Genomic DNA, 16128 nt, shown 5'->3' with positions numbered 1-16128 from the left:
ATATTTAAGAATTTAGGGACATGATGATGCGATTGTCATAAATTGACACATGGTGGTCATGATGCATTGAGGGATGGGTGAGGACACGCAAGAACAGGTGAAGAGTCACTGGGTATCTTCCATTTTGGTGCAAGCTGGATGCAAGTGGAGCAACCATTTCACCCTGTCACCCCAAATATAGCACCATTCTTTTCTTTACAATTTCTTCAAAATAAAACAACACATGAAATCAATTTTATACATTTTTTACAATAATATCACACAAAAATAGACATGTGAGATGGAATCAAATAATAATACCTAATAAAAGTATCTCTAAAAAAGAAAAAGAAATAAAATAAAGTTGTTGGAGAGATAAGAACAATTTATACTATATAAATTAGTGTAAATTTTATTTTACACAATTCAACATAAGTTAAATTATGTTTAAAATTCACTTCTAAATTTATATTAGATTTATTTAAAGTTTATTATAACGAGAGTTTATTAAATATATGGTATTATTCACTACTAAATACTGGACTACTCATAAATATCTAGTCTCATGAATGAGTTAACAGTTTCAATGTGAGAATGATGTGAAAATCTCATATTAAATAGAGATAAGATAAAATTAATTTATAAAATATAAATAACTACAAATTTCAACTTACAAACTAATTTTTATAAGATTGAGTTATATTTAAACTTCACTTCTTAAAAAAAAAATATATATCTTTATTACAAATGAATAATCATATATTAAACTCTTGTTTATTTTTTTTAATATTAAGACCTGTAGTTTTTAAATATGTTTTTAAATATATTACAATTTGGCTTGGTTTTATTCATAGTATATTTAGGATTTCCAACATATGTCTCATGTTTATATCTATAATGCCTACCATAATAGTGAATGGTACAAAACATGTAGATCGAATTATGAAAGAAGGACACGAGGCTGATTTTGTCATATTTCATAATTTTTATTGTCTTTAGTTTATTAAAATCTCTTGCAGAATATGGTCGTTATCTGCGCATTAATTGTTGCTACCTCTCCTTTTTGTATTACGGTATTGTCAAATAAGTTTCTTTTGGAAAATCTTAGAGCAATTTACTCTAGTAAGGCTTTAAGAAATTTGTTCTTGTATGTCCACTTTTCTTTAAAAAATCAAGCCATTTAAGAAAATGAACACTTTATTCTAATATTGTACCACTTTAAAAGAAGGCAACAAATAAATATTTTTTTTATTAGTAATTAATAAATAAATATTAAACATTTCAAAATACTTCAACCATCAACTCTAAAGAAAAATTCTAAATTATTTAATGAACTATTTCAATAAAAAGTTAAAATACATAAAATTTCTAAATTATTCAAAATCTTAAATAAGTATAAATATTAAATTGTTTAATGTACTATGTAATAAAAAATTGAAATAAATAAAATTCTTATACAGTATAGACCAACAAATTCAGTTTGTGTCACTTTTGTGAAATGGATCAACCCGATCCATATTTTGTGGGTTAAATGCGAGATAGACCAATGCGACTAACCCGTATTATCACTCCTAACTCAAACAAACATACGTTATCTCATTTTCATTCTCTCATATAAGTTTATATTTTGTCTGTTGTAACTTGATGTCTTATTAAGATTGTGTTGACTTCGTATTTTCACGTGATTGACATTAAAAATAAGATAATTAACCCAAAAATATTAATATTTACCATGTCTCATCTCATTTTTTAAAATTTTGTCAATTTCATATTTATTAATTTCAATTATCCTTTTTACATAAAATTTTTATTTCTTCTAACTATCTTATATTCTTAATAATTGAAGGACTTATATTTGTATTTTGTAATACCAGATTTAATATAATATCCAAAAAATTATATTTTTATAATATTATAATTTAAAATTAAGACTTTTGTAAAAGTTTGTGTGTTGCACAGGTACTAGTTACAATCTTTATTCAGATTATAATTTTTTTTTGCATAATCCCAAAAAATCAGAAAAAAAGAGTATCTTTCAATTACAATAAGCAAATCTCTAAGTCAACTGAAAAAATATATTTATTATTATCTAGATACAGAAACAAATAGTTTGTATCAACAAATAAATATATATTTGTATAGTCTATTTTACAATATATACATTTCTATGTAATATATATTTCTAACATAAAAAATCACAGTTTTATAAACATATGTAATACCTAAATATATTAATGTACATTTTTTTATAAAGACTTGAAGTGTAAAAAAAAAAGAATTTATAAAGGATGACAAAAAAATACAACACAAAGAAGGAAACTGAAGAGAACATATAGTTGTAAACTAACCTAAAAACACATATACTACACCTAAGAAACCAATATAATTTGTCCTACTACATCAATTCTTAAATAAACTAATAAATCAGTTATTTTTTTTATCAAACAAGAATAAATTAAATTAAATTAAACATTTTAGTTATGTTTCAACTCTTATATACAAAAGAATAGAAAACGAAAAACACAAACATCAATTCCCTTATTAATCGGTGTTTTCTTTTTATCAACATTTTAATTTTTTTTTGTATATAATGAACACTAGGTGTTCAAACCCAAATCTGTGTAAAATTGCAGACTTAAATCCATGAGAAACATTCAAAGGTAAATGAAGTTGAGAGAGAAAAATCAAAATCCAAACTAGAGACTTTACAAAATGAGGGATCCACAACTTTCTATCTAACTTAATTGAAGAACAATTTAGGACTTTCACAATAATGAACTCAAAATATATTTAATTTTAATTTTAAGATCGTTATACCATTAACTTCGTCAGGGGAGGAGTGTCATTGGTATGTTTCTGAAAATAAAAGGATGCATGTGTAATTAAGGTAAATCTGAAGGGATATTTATGTAATAAATTCTAAAAATTATGATAAATTGCATACATTAGAATTTGAACTTAGGAGAGAATAGTTAATAGAACCAACTCTTTTTACTAGAAAAATTTAGCCTGATAGTATTAGAATTTAGTGGTTCATTTAATGATGTTTGCAGTTTTTTAATGCAATTAAGGGCCATCAGTGCACAAACTTATATATTATATTTTCAGGATTTTTTCCATACTTAAAATAACATTGTTGAAATTTAGATAATAGATTACTTAGTTAAAAGATAGAATTATAAAGCAATGTTGTTTTAGTGTTTATTAATTAGGGTTAAAACATACTTGATATAAAAGTGGTTTTGAAATCACTATTAACAAAGTCTTTACATTGGCAATCTGAACTGAAATCCTTATAAAATAGAATGACGATGCTTAGCCTTGTTGGAGTTAATGGAAGAATCAAGTGTATATTTTTTGTTAGCCTGAGGTGATGCGAGATTAAGAGTAGATGGTGGGTGAAAGCAAAAGATTAAGATGATTAGATTAGTCTTTGTTTCTGTGAATTAGAGACATAAAATAAAAGAAGTGGTCCTAATGATGGGTGTGCAATGACGAGACGAGATGAGATGGGAGTGATGTGCATGATGATTCTTAACTTCTGAGGAGTGTTTTTTCTGGTTTGCTTGCGGACATATGTATAGGATAGAAAACCCAAATTCGTGAAAAAGATGCAGAGGGGAAAAGGAAAGAACATGTGTGTTCAGGACTGTGTGTTTGCGTAGTGAGCCAAGCTCACTGGAAGAAGAATCATATCTGACTTTCAAACACTCATTTATATATATTAGGAATTAAAAAATGCAAGGTGATTACACTTGATATGCAAGCATAGAAAGAAACAGTAGAAACGGCAGAGAAAAAGCGAAGAAAAAGGTGAATTGTTGGTGAATGAATGGATGGAGGTGATGGTGGTGCGACAAGCAAGCTGGGGGTTCTGTTCAAGTATGGGGGCCACAGTTTTCAGTGTATACGTATGTGTGTGTATGAATGTGTGTGAGTGTGTGTGTTTGTGTTATTAGTACGTACTGTGTAAGAGAGAGAGAGAGAGAGAGAAAAGCTGCAAGAGAATATAGAAATGCAAATCACGGTCGTCCCATTCTTTTTCTTGTCTTGTCACTATCCACTTCCCTTTTCCCCGCAATTCCCTCTTTCTCTCTCTCTCACTCTCACCCTGGAGCTACCTCAACGGGCACAGCACAACTTTTCCGTCCCGTTCTTATTTTCTTCATCATTCTACCTCAACGGGGAGAAAGGGCTTGTGCCATCACTCAACGGAGAGAGAGAGTGGTGCATGTGTTGTTGGTTTGGTTTGGTTCATGGTTGTGGTAGGTGACACAACACAGTACACATAAAAAGTTTATTGTTTCTCATTCTGTCTTGTTCTATCTGCGGTTTCCCGCCAGCTGACACAACAAAAAATATATATATATATATATTATATCAGTAAACAACAGCAACGCTGAGCATACCAATCAAACCATCATTTTTATTTAAGAAATAAACAATATATACACTCTAATGGTTATTATCATGCAATGATGATTCGTTTGAAAAATAAAAATGCAAATCTGCAGCGTAATACATGTTAAATGAAGTGAAAAACAATAATATGTTGACATATTTAATTAAAATGAAAATAAAAAAAAATGTGAAACACCCATACACGACACGACAAAGAGATTGAGTACTCTCTGTGTGCGTGTGTCAGAAGGTCCCATCAGACGTCTATCCGTCCGTTTTGGCTGTTTTTGGAGCATCACATGATGAAGTCCATCTACCACTTCACCAATGCCTCTAACTTCCCACCCAAACCCTTTTTCGTCTTAATTTGAAATTGATGAAAAAAAATGTTGTTAAGGATGGGTTTTCCTTATAAGGAAATGGAGCAAAGGAGGTTGGGTTTTGAAGGGGTTAGTGATTAGGGTGTTGTAAGAGGATTAGAAGAAAGTAGTTTGGGATGTTGTAAAATATGAAGGATGGTTGGATGCTTTATTCGTTTATCTTGTTTTGGCTAAAGTGTGTCTGACTCAATGAATTGAAAGTTGAAATGCTTGGCTATTTTAACTAGTTTGCGATTATACGAAACGACAAGGGATGCAATTAGCGTGAGTTGTGAGTTGAGAGGAGAATGAAAGTAATAAAGAGTGGTGATCAAGGACCTTTCTGCATCAATTATTGGGGGCCGTTCCCACATTTTTATGTGATTAGACTGCCCACTTCACCTTTTCTTATCAACAAAATTACAAAAATGGATAATACCAAATCAATCAAATATTATCTTTTTATCTCCTCTCAATCTATACAAAAACATCAAAATAAATTTCAACCAAAATAGACAAGTCAGAGATCTGTCTAGAGTACACACAATAATTTTGGGTGGGATCCGTATCTTCTCTTCTTTGTTTTGCTATGTTATGTTATATATGTTATTATGCATCTTCAACTTATTTTTAGTTAACACATGCATTATGGCTTATATTTCCTCATCTTTCATCAAATCTATCTGATGTTGACGTAACTTTCCTCTCAATCCTACTTTTTTTTTATTCATCATATTCCTTTTAATATTAACTGCCTTCACATTTTTTTTTCTCCGGCAGTACATTATTTATCACTATAAAAATATTAATGTTAATCTTAAGAAAAATTAAATTCACTCTAATTATTATTTAGTGAGTTTTTTTAAAGACTATCATCAATATTTTCTATAATGTATATACTCATCTCTCCTCTAACTCACTAAAATATTTTTTTAAAATAAAATTATAACAAAATACAGACCTATAAAATAGATAATACTTGAATTTGATAATTGGCCCTCAAAATTTTCATCAAACTCACTTCCCTGTCATGTCATCCCAATCAAACAAAAGTAAGATTGAAAGAAGACATTTTATTTTTTAATTTATTACTCTTACTTCTACAGTACTAAAATTAATGAGGAAATTATTTATATATAACTTTTAAAAAATCCTTCACTCGAAAAAGTTTCTAATAATTTTGTACTGTTCGTTGTAGTTAAATTTGAAAAAGGTTCATGTGTCGAGACATAAGCAGCAGCAGCAGCTTCAAGCATGACAGTTTCGGTTACAGCCCCCCAGGTCAAAACATTATACACGGGTAAATATTAACGATTTTAATTCTAATTATTATTTTTATTGTTTAATTAATCCATTAATCAACTTTTTTGTACGATGTAATAGACGCTGTTGAATTTATTTCTTAAGCATGATCGATTATTACTAACGGATTTACCTAATTTAACTGTTAGTTGAATGCTTCGCGTAATATACTGAAACCAGTAAAAATGTAAAGAAAAGTAAGCTCATAAGGACAGAGGAAAAAACGAAAAGAATGTATTAAGTTATGAGAAAAGAAGCTTATCTGTTATTTAAGTTAAATGGGCGTGCAATTAAAAAGCAGGTGTATATAAAAGATAGAGAGGAAGAATTTGGTTGAAAACCCATCTTATAAGTAGTCCTACCGGGACAATAATGACTATTTAGTCGCTTTTTTTTTAAATAAATCTAATAAAAACACTAAATCTTTTAATTAAAATTAAAGAATAATAAAATAAAAACTAAATTCTATGAAAGAGGAAAAATTGTTGACATTTTGAAAATAGAGAAATGTTAGATGGAGAAATTTGTGATTTATTTTATTTAACGGAATATTAAATATTAAAATATTATCAAGTATATTTTTATCTTAAAAAATTAATATCTTTTTTGTGAAAAACAATGAAATATATTAAGTAAATGTTTTCAATATTTATTATTTTCTTAATATTTATTTATTTGAATTTTAAATTTTATTATCATTTTTTTTAATGTTTGACATATATTCTCTTTTTTATTCATAGTTCTTATATATTTTTTTTATTCATTTTGAAATTGTAATTCTTCTTTCATCAATCTCATCTTCTTTGTCTATTACTAATTTCATGTTGTACTTTTGATGGACGTTAGAATGTGGTTCTTCGTATACTTTCTATTGGACATGAATTTTTTTCAAAAAATATTCATCTTCTTTTTATTTTGACCTTTTTTTTATATTTTCTTTATTTGTAACAAACTCATTTTTCATCAAATTCAAAGCAAAAATTTTGTTTTCAAAGTACTCCTTATAACCTTGTTTAGCAACACTTAACAAATTTTGATTAATCTCGATTATTTATAAGATATCAAAAATTAAGTTGACAATTAAATGATTTTTAATTGCAATTCTATATACCTTCGACAATAAGTTATTTTCCATTCACAAATCTTACTTTAGAAATATATGATTTATTAAGCTCTTTCAAAAGTTATTCATTATAGGTCATGTGTTTTGTAAAGACCACTATCTATAAGCCAATGTTTTCTAGATTTGTTGGTTGTAACAAATGCAGTTGCAATGCAAGAAGTAGTTCGTCTTCTAATTCACTATTCCTTTACAATCTTAACATTTTCTTATGAATATTGGGATTTGCATATATTTTCCACATATCCCAACTTAGCATTTTACAATTGGCGTTCATTAACATTTGTTATGTTGGTGATTTTTTTTGGAGTAGGAACAAGATGAAAAATTTATGTCTTTTGTTTTTGTTGTATTTACTCCTTTTGTAGTTCTTGATTGCGAAAAAACTTTTATCTTACCCTCAATGGTAATGGTAGAGACTCCTCTTATTAATCTTTGTTGCTTTTGTGCTTGCAACAAATGTATCAATTCTATCAAAGTAATTGTTGACAAATTATTTGTGTTTTCTAACGAAGTAATAAATGTTTCATAATTCTCCAACCCCATTACCAAAATTTTATCCGGTTAATAATACCTAACAATTTATTTGAGTATTTTTTATTTTTCTTTAACTCTTTCATCGCATTCAATTCAAAATTTCTTATAATGCTCTCATATCTCAATTCTTATTTTTTTCCCATCGTATTCTTCTTTCAAATAATCTCAAACTTCTTTACGTGATTCTAGAATCTTAATTATTAATTATAGTGAAAATCTTCTATTTATTTATTTATTATTGATAAAAAAAATATTATTAAATATCAGCAAACAAACATAATTTCATCTTTTATCTCTTTTTTTTTTCTTTTGTATTTTGATTTGAATAATAGTGATATTTTTGGACAATCACAAATCAACCATATAATCTTCTTCCCTAGCTTCCAAAAAATTAAAAAAAATTATTCTGAAAAAAAAAAACATGATTGTGTAGGAAAAACAATGATGCGTGTTTGGTTATGTTTGAGTAAGGTTGGTTGTGCTTTCCTAGAGATTGGGGAAGACAATGGCTGGTTATTTTTCACAAGGTCAAGACATGCTCACTCATTGTTTGCTTCCTGCATCTCAAAATGATACTATCAAAATCCCAAACTCATTTCTCTTCAATTTTCTTCTTTTCTTGTGTCTTGAACAAAACAATATCGTATCAAGCAAGTTAAATATTCAAAAGTAAGAAGTTGGAAGCTGGGAAAGGTAAAATGCATTCGTGATTTGATAGAATTAAAAGTATTCAGGATATCACAATCCACTATATCTTAATTTTATTAATCACACTATGTCAACGATATTTAAGTCACTTAAATAAATAATAGCATTTTATTATAATATAATTTTTTTACATTATTTATTTTGATATTTTATAATGATTGATAAATTAATATATGCGTTATTTTGGTAAAAAATCAAAGTTTCAATGTCTACTAATAATTAATGTAAAAAGGTAAGTTTTAATCTAACCGATCTAGAATATATATTTTTGTAATTATTATGTTTTTAAAGTTTCTCACTTAAAAGAAGAACTATATTACAATTTTGGTATTTTGTGACTATTATAATTTCTATAAATTAAAATACAAGAATTAATTCAATGAATTAAAATTAAAGAAGGTTTATAAAGTACTGCTAAATTTAATTTTAAAATATGGGAAATGTAAGCATATTACAATTATATTTAATATTAAATTATCTTTTATTTTTTTTATCGATAATAACAAATGAATAAATATGAACTACTTTATAGTGGTTCAACCCTTATACACGAACTCTCACGTATGTTTATATAGAATTCTGCTAGCTTAACTTAAAGAAAGTCACTTAAGACAAACAATCATACAACTTAAAGGAATATATCATGAGATTATCATCATATAAATCAACGGATCTATATACCAATCAGAAAATGAACAATGCGCAGACTCATAACTTAAAAAAAAAGATTAAAACAAGAATAAAAAGTAAAATAAAGTTCTTCAAAATTAGTTTAATCATAAACTAATGTGTAGAACTTAACTTGTATTATATTTTGAATTTGTTATTTTTTTAAATTCATGTATAAATTATTATTTTATTTATAAAAAATGATTTAATTATGTCTTACAAACAAATTTTCCATAAAAGCTTGTTATAAAGTAATTGCTAAAAGAAGAGTACATGTATTAAAATGAATTGATACGTGAAAGGAGGTTATTTTAAGCAACGTAGTTCTTGAGTATTGACTTGTTTTGAATTAGTTTAGCGAAGTAAGTGCATGATGACGCCAAACGCTCGTGACCCATGTCGGAGAAGACCGCACGTAGCAACAGCTGCCTTTGATGCTGACAACATACATTTTTATTTTCTTATGTAATAATAATAATAAAAATATTAATAATAATAATAATGGTGATCACTCATTCTACCACTACTACCCTAGTACCTATCACTCAAATTCTGTTTGTTCTTTGCAAAAATCATAGATGTAGACTTTAATTTTAAGTCTAAGAAATAAAAGAAAGGTAGGGATTAGAAAAAGTAGGAACAAAAAATTAAAATAAAAAGTAAAATATTATCCAATCTAAGTGTGTGCAAAGGTACAATGGTGCTTCCTCCTACCTATAACCCTACACCCACTCCACTCCTCCTGGCCCCGCCCTCACTTATCCCTCCTATGTGGGAACAACAAACCAATTTTCTTCAGCTCCCCTAACTACACGCGCCGCCCACGCGCCCCCTTCCACCACTTCCATACCACGTCACTCGTTTCACCCACCGGAATGCGTGCACTCAGTTTCAGTGCTTCTCATGCCATCTGCTCAAGCGCGTCGCATGATTTTCGTCTGTCTCCAACTTTTCTTATTTCGATTACTTTTTACTTCTATTATTATTATTATTATCTGTACAATACTATTTTTTTTCTATTTTTCATTCAATTAATTATTTTTGACTTATTTTTTATTTTTTATTTATTACCATAATTGTTTTAAGAAGCACAGGTCTATTTCCCATGTCACAATTATGCAAAACGAGTTAGAAATAGTAGTCCATAAATTTTAAACGGATGAATCTCTTTATCGTTCTTAAAGATTGAGAAAGAGAGATAAAAATGTAAAAAAAAAATGTGTTTATTTGTTATTTTGTATCAGAATAACAATGTCTATTATGTTTGTCATCGCCTTCCTCTTTTTATGAAAAGAAAATGAGAAGGGATGAATATGCCAAAAATAAAAAAAAATTGAAACTTGTGCCGTTTATTAAAAGTGAAACTAAAAGGCAAGATATGAAAGAATACTGAATTTTCACTTTGATATGCAAAATGTGTAGAAATGTGAATTGCTCGTTTTTCAAACGAGCCTTATTCTTTCAATTTCTCGTGGTCTTTTTATTCTCATGATGTAAGCCAAAAGAAGGGAATGAAATGTGAACAAGTAACAAAACATATGTTGTTTAGTAACAATGAAACAAAAGAAAGATATAACAAAATTGTGGATTTTGCATTGAATATTACTCTCTTATGCAAAGTGAAAAAAACATAAAAGAATGCATTAATTTATTAACCTTATATCAAAGTAAGCTCCTCCTTCAACTTGTTAGTACCATCATCCACTTATGAAATGGAAATGAAAAAAAGTGGATGAAAATACAAAGAAGTAACTACATAAAAAGGAAATGAAAAAAGTGGATTATAATGCAAAGAAGTGACTATGTGCTTGCGTTGTTTAGTAATAAGAAAATAAAGAGCAAAAAATAATTTTTTATCTTAAAAAAAGAATAAATAAAAATGAAGGTATTTCAGATACACCTCAACCCTTATAAAAACAACATCATTCTTTAACCTAGCACTCGCATTATGAGTTGTAAATCAAACATCATGAGACATGCAAGCACAACATCTACGTACCCTTATCCATCTACAAAAACATCATCTCTAACTAGAAAATAAAGAGAAAAAAATATAAAAAATATTGTTTCCAAATTGTTATTATGTATAATAGATGTAAAATATCTAACAAATAGATCTCACCTAATTCTCACCTAATTGATTTTCCACCTTATATAGGAAAGGACTACATAAAAATGTTTAAATTTATTAACCTCATCAAAGAAGCTAACATTATCCTTAAAATTGTCACTATCAGAATCTTTTTATAGCGAAAAAAACTTTATGTTGTTTGGCATCATTTAAATAAATATGGTGGATGTAAAAAATATAAGTTTGTTGTTGTTTTCCTCTTGTGAAAAAAAGAGAAGGAAAAAAAAACAAGAGATGGAAAAAGTAAGCTTATGTTGTTTAATAGCAGTGATATAAAGAAGAAAGACATAACAAAAATAGTAGTCCCCACACAATTGAATTTCCACTCTCATATGTAAAGGAATATGTAGAAATGTTTTAATTATTCACTTGTAACATAATACACCAATACACCCACTCTTTGAGATTATTGTTGTCTTCCACTTCTTATGGTGAAGAAACGAAAAGGAGGAAATGAAAATGCGAAAAGTGACTGAAGCCTATGTTATTTAGTACCAATGAAATAAAGAAGAAAATATAAAAAATAGTGGATCCCATATAATTGAATTTCCACTTCATATGCGAAGAAACACATAGAAATGTGTTGTGTTAATAACCTTATACCAAAACAAACCCACTTATTCACACAATTGATTTTCGCTTCCATATGCAAAGAAACACAGAAGTGTGTTATATTAATAATTTTACGACCAGCTTGTTATGAATACTAGGAAAATGAAAAAGATATGGAGTGGATTTGAATTTTGTATGAAATGAGTAATATAAAATGGTGCATAGAGAAAAAGAAAACTGGAAAAGAGGTTCACATATGCTTGGAGAGTGGTGGTTCTGTATCATAAAGATTTGCATTAAAAACTGAGATATATTATTGAAGTAAAATTGATCCCTTTTGTCAGTTGTCCTGGAGTGATGAGAGTAGTACTAGAGTGAGGCAAAGTGAAAAAATATCGCGGTGAAAAACGAAAACGGAACAAATTACGGAGTGACCGGAACAGCCGGTGGAAGGTGATGATCTTAAGACAAATCGAGAGAGAGAGTTTTGTATATTATGCTGTAATTGTCGTGTCCTCCCAAAACAGAGAACCGCAAAAGTATATGAAGGAATACACCTTTGGACAAAGAAAGCACGACGAGAGCAGAGAACAAAGAGAGAGAAACACTGCGAGAAGAGTACTGAGACCCCCTTTTAGATTTTCCCATCACTTGTCATTAATAGGACTCATAAGTTTAAGATTTTCGCCAATTTTGCAAAATGGAATTCGAGGATCAAGAGGACCAAGAGGAGGAGCAGTGTATGAGTGCCGCAGCTTTCGACCCCACCCGGATGAAGCTTCCGCTCGGCCCGGAGGCCGTCATGGCGGCGCAGCCAGTCAGAACCAGCACCAACGGTGGCTCCGGGAGGGCGCGCTACAGAGAGTGTCTCAAGAACCACGCTGTCGGCATCGGGGGCCACGCGCTCGACGGCTGCGGCGAGTTCATGGCGGCGGGGACGGAGGGTTCCCTCGACGCCCTCAAATGTGCCGCCTGCAGCTGCCACCGCAACTTTCACCGCAAGGAGAGCGACGGGGCCGGCGCCTCCGTCGGCGGTGTCGACCCGTTCTTGGTTTCGCACCACCACCTGCACCACCCTCCGCCGCCGCAGTTCGCGGCGTACTACCGGACCCCGACTGGGTACCTTCAGGTGGGGGGGCAGGCACGCGTGACTGGGACGCTAGCGCTGCCGTCGACGTCCGGCGGCGGCGGGACGCAGAGCACTCGGGAGGACCAGGAGGACGTTTCGAACCCGAGTGCAGGAGGAACGGGGTCCAAGAAACGGTTCAGAACAAAGTTCACGCAGGAGCAAAAGGACAAAATGCTTGAACTTGCTGAAAAACTAGGGTGGAGGATTCAGAAACACGACGAGGGTGTGGTCCAAGCTTTCTGCAACGAAACCGGGGTGAAGCGTCACGTTCTCAAGGTTTGGATGCATAACAACAAGCACACTCTCGGTAAGAAGCCCTAGTAAAGTGCGCAAATTCCGATGTTCAAACTTCTTCAACCCTTAAGCTCACTCACCCACCCACCCAAATTGTTAGGGTTTCTTTCTCTTCTTATTGTGTTAGTGTTTGAGGAGGTAGGTAAGTTAATTAGATCAAGTTATTATTGCTGATGCCCATGGACTAATTTAATTTTCTGTTCAGTTCAAAAAATCAGTCTTTTTATGATGTCGTTCTAGTGTTAGAATTCTTTTGCAGTTTGTTACAATGGTGGTGGTGGTGACGCGTTTGGAACCTTTTTTTTCTGGTGGATGGTGATGATGATATCAGATATATATATAGGTGACGAGAAGGGTTAATTGATTAAGATGACATCTGTTTTGTTTGTCTATAATGTTATGATAACTCTATCCTAAGACAGTTGTTGGAACTAGGAAGCAGGAACTTCCTCGGTAGTATCAATGTACGCGTTCTCACCCACCTGCATTTTCCGTTTTTCATGTCTTTCGCTAACACCGCGCACTGAAAAAAGCGACAAAAATCTTCGTCCTAGTTTGTGCCTCATTTCAGCTTCCCCCTCGTGCATTTTCAATTTTCTTTAGCTTAATTTCTTGACTTTCTTAACAGTGTTCGACTTGCTTAATCTCTGCAAGGATAATATACATTAGTTCGGAAGTAAGATGAATAGTTGTGAGTAGTTTGTAACCCTTGGACTGTTTGTACGGCACTGTGTTGAATTTCTTTGGACGTTGTTTTCTCAAACGAGCTAGAAATCAGTAACACTTTCTTAAGATGTTATATGATCAATTCACTGTGGAGGGGGAAGAGGTTGAGTGGGAACCAGTTTTGTTTCTATTGGTGGTTGGGTCTTTCTTCATCATGACCTGGGTCTGAGCGTGGAAAGGGACTGTTGTAATTAATTTTTTTATTTTATTGCATGTGAGTTATCTGAAGTTTGAGAGGAATTATTTTGTTATGTTCTCTTTTATGCTGGGAAGAAATGCTGTAAAACTCAAATTCTGAAGTGGGGTAAATGTAAATTCAGAAATGCATGACAGTTTTTCTGTGACTTTAATTTCCTTCCGTATTATCTCTGTTTTTCGAGTTGGAAAAGGATATTTTTGCTTTGTATGAAGAAACTATAAATAAACACAGAGAATAAATAGTTAAATAGGGACAGGAGGTTGATTTATTTATTTATTGGTGCAGCTAGCAGGTATGAGAGTTGTAGTGAAGCATGAGTGAGGTTTAGAGAGAGATGGGGGAGAGAATCTATTAGTATGAGTAGAATCTGAGTGACGTGTAAGAATGATGGTTGAAGGTGTTGCATTTAAGAATGTGTTTGGTACTTAAAAAGGTGAAGTAAGAGTAGAAGTGTAGATATAGAAGGTGGTTGATGAATGTAAAGTGAGGGTTGTTTGTAGGTTTATGGATGAGGTTTAATGTGCATGGTAAAAGGGGGACCTGGTTGATTAGTTGGGGAAAGATGGAGAAGTGTGGTAGTTTGTAAGGTTGGTAATTGAAAGAATGAAAGTGTAGATGTTTGAATAATAGTAGCAGGATATTATGCTTTTATGGACAGCTTGCTTCTTAAGTAGTCCAAAGCCTGGGCATTACCTATTACACGTTTAAGATGCTTTGCTTGTTTTGGGGGTCTTGAGCATCAGTTAAAGCTGCGTGCTTCCACTGTGGTCCACACAATGTAATGTAATGTAATCCTTTGGTGCAAGTTTTGGTTATTGCATTGCATTGCATGAGATGAGATGAGATGAGATAAGATACCCGTATCTCTCCTACCTTAACGGATACTGTCTATATTATCCCTTCCATCATTCATTTCCCATCTCTTCCCAAAACCTCCATGCCCGTCAAATCACCCTATTCTTCCTCCAACTCACACCACAACCACCCATGCCTTTTTTTCACTTCACCAACTACGTACCATCACTTCATCTAATATCCTCATTAATTTCATCCCACATCTCATGCTTTCTTTCTATGCAACACACACTCATCATCTTCGCTAATTATAACCACTTTTCAAGAGAAATGAACACGCATAGCTAACACAATCAAAGAGAAATGGTTTACTATACTTCCGGGAAAAACGTCAGTTATAAAGTTCTAATTCTGCAGCCAATAATCATAGCAATAAGTCAAATGACATGAACAAAAATATACAAAAATTATGTGTGAAAATAACATCATCTTAAGCTCCGTCGTTGTGAGGGTTATTAATTTTTCTCCATTAGAGAAATTTTATTAATTTTACGTTATTATATTATTATTAAATAATAACTGTTCTTAAGGATAAATTATATATATGATGTGAATATTTACATACGAAAGTATCATTGCTTTGTACAGCTAGGTAGAGCAGACCAAAAGCAACATGAAAGTTCGATAATCAATAACATATATAAAATAAAATAATATATTCAAAACTTTATAGAGAAGAATTTTCAATTCGAGTAAAGGAGAATGTCAATATACTCTAGTCAAGAAATTAAAGATTAAAATTTTTGAAGGTCTGTTATTGGAATATACTTTTATTGTTACATTGAATTGAACTCCAGTGTGAAATTCAATAAAAAGACAATTTTTTTTAGAATTCCTTAAAAAGTATGTTTGAAAACACCTGTTAATTAGCATAACTCTTGGAAACACATGTTAGTGAAGGATGCCATCTTGACACAAATTTCTCCTTTAATTTCTATGTGTTTGCGAATATATAATGTAAACCAAACTGAAGTGGTATAATTAACAAGAGTTGATAATTTCTTTCCCAGTACTGATATATTCAGCAGTGCAGTTATAGAGTTGGAATGAAATAATTGAGCATGTTGAGTGATTGTTATTGTTGAAAGAAGATGTGAAGTTAGGGTTTAGGAATTGAGCATAATTAAGTAGAAGAAGGATGTAGTTAAGGGAAAAGAATAATTTGAA

The 16128-nt window shown here is 31.0% G+C and overlaps 1 pseudogene; it reads left to right on the top strand.

Annotated features, from left to right (window-relative positions):
• The first annotated feature begins 12270 nt into the window (after positions 1–12270).
• On the top strand, positions 12271–13867 carry LOC137811334 (zinc-finger homeodomain protein 2-like; annotated as a pseudogene).
• The last annotated feature ends 2261 nt before the right edge of the window (positions 13868–16128 follow it).

This window comes from Phaseolus vulgaris, chromosome 2 (assembly GCF_000499845.2).
Source record: "Phaseolus vulgaris cultivar G19833 chromosome 2, P. vulgaris v2.0, whole genome shotgun sequence".
Lineage (NCBI taxonomy): Eukaryota > Viridiplantae > Streptophyta > Magnoliopsida > Fabales > Fabaceae > Phaseolus > Phaseolus vulgaris.
Note: the sequence above shows the minus strand (reverse complement) of the source record. Positions and strands in the feature narration are given on the sequence as shown.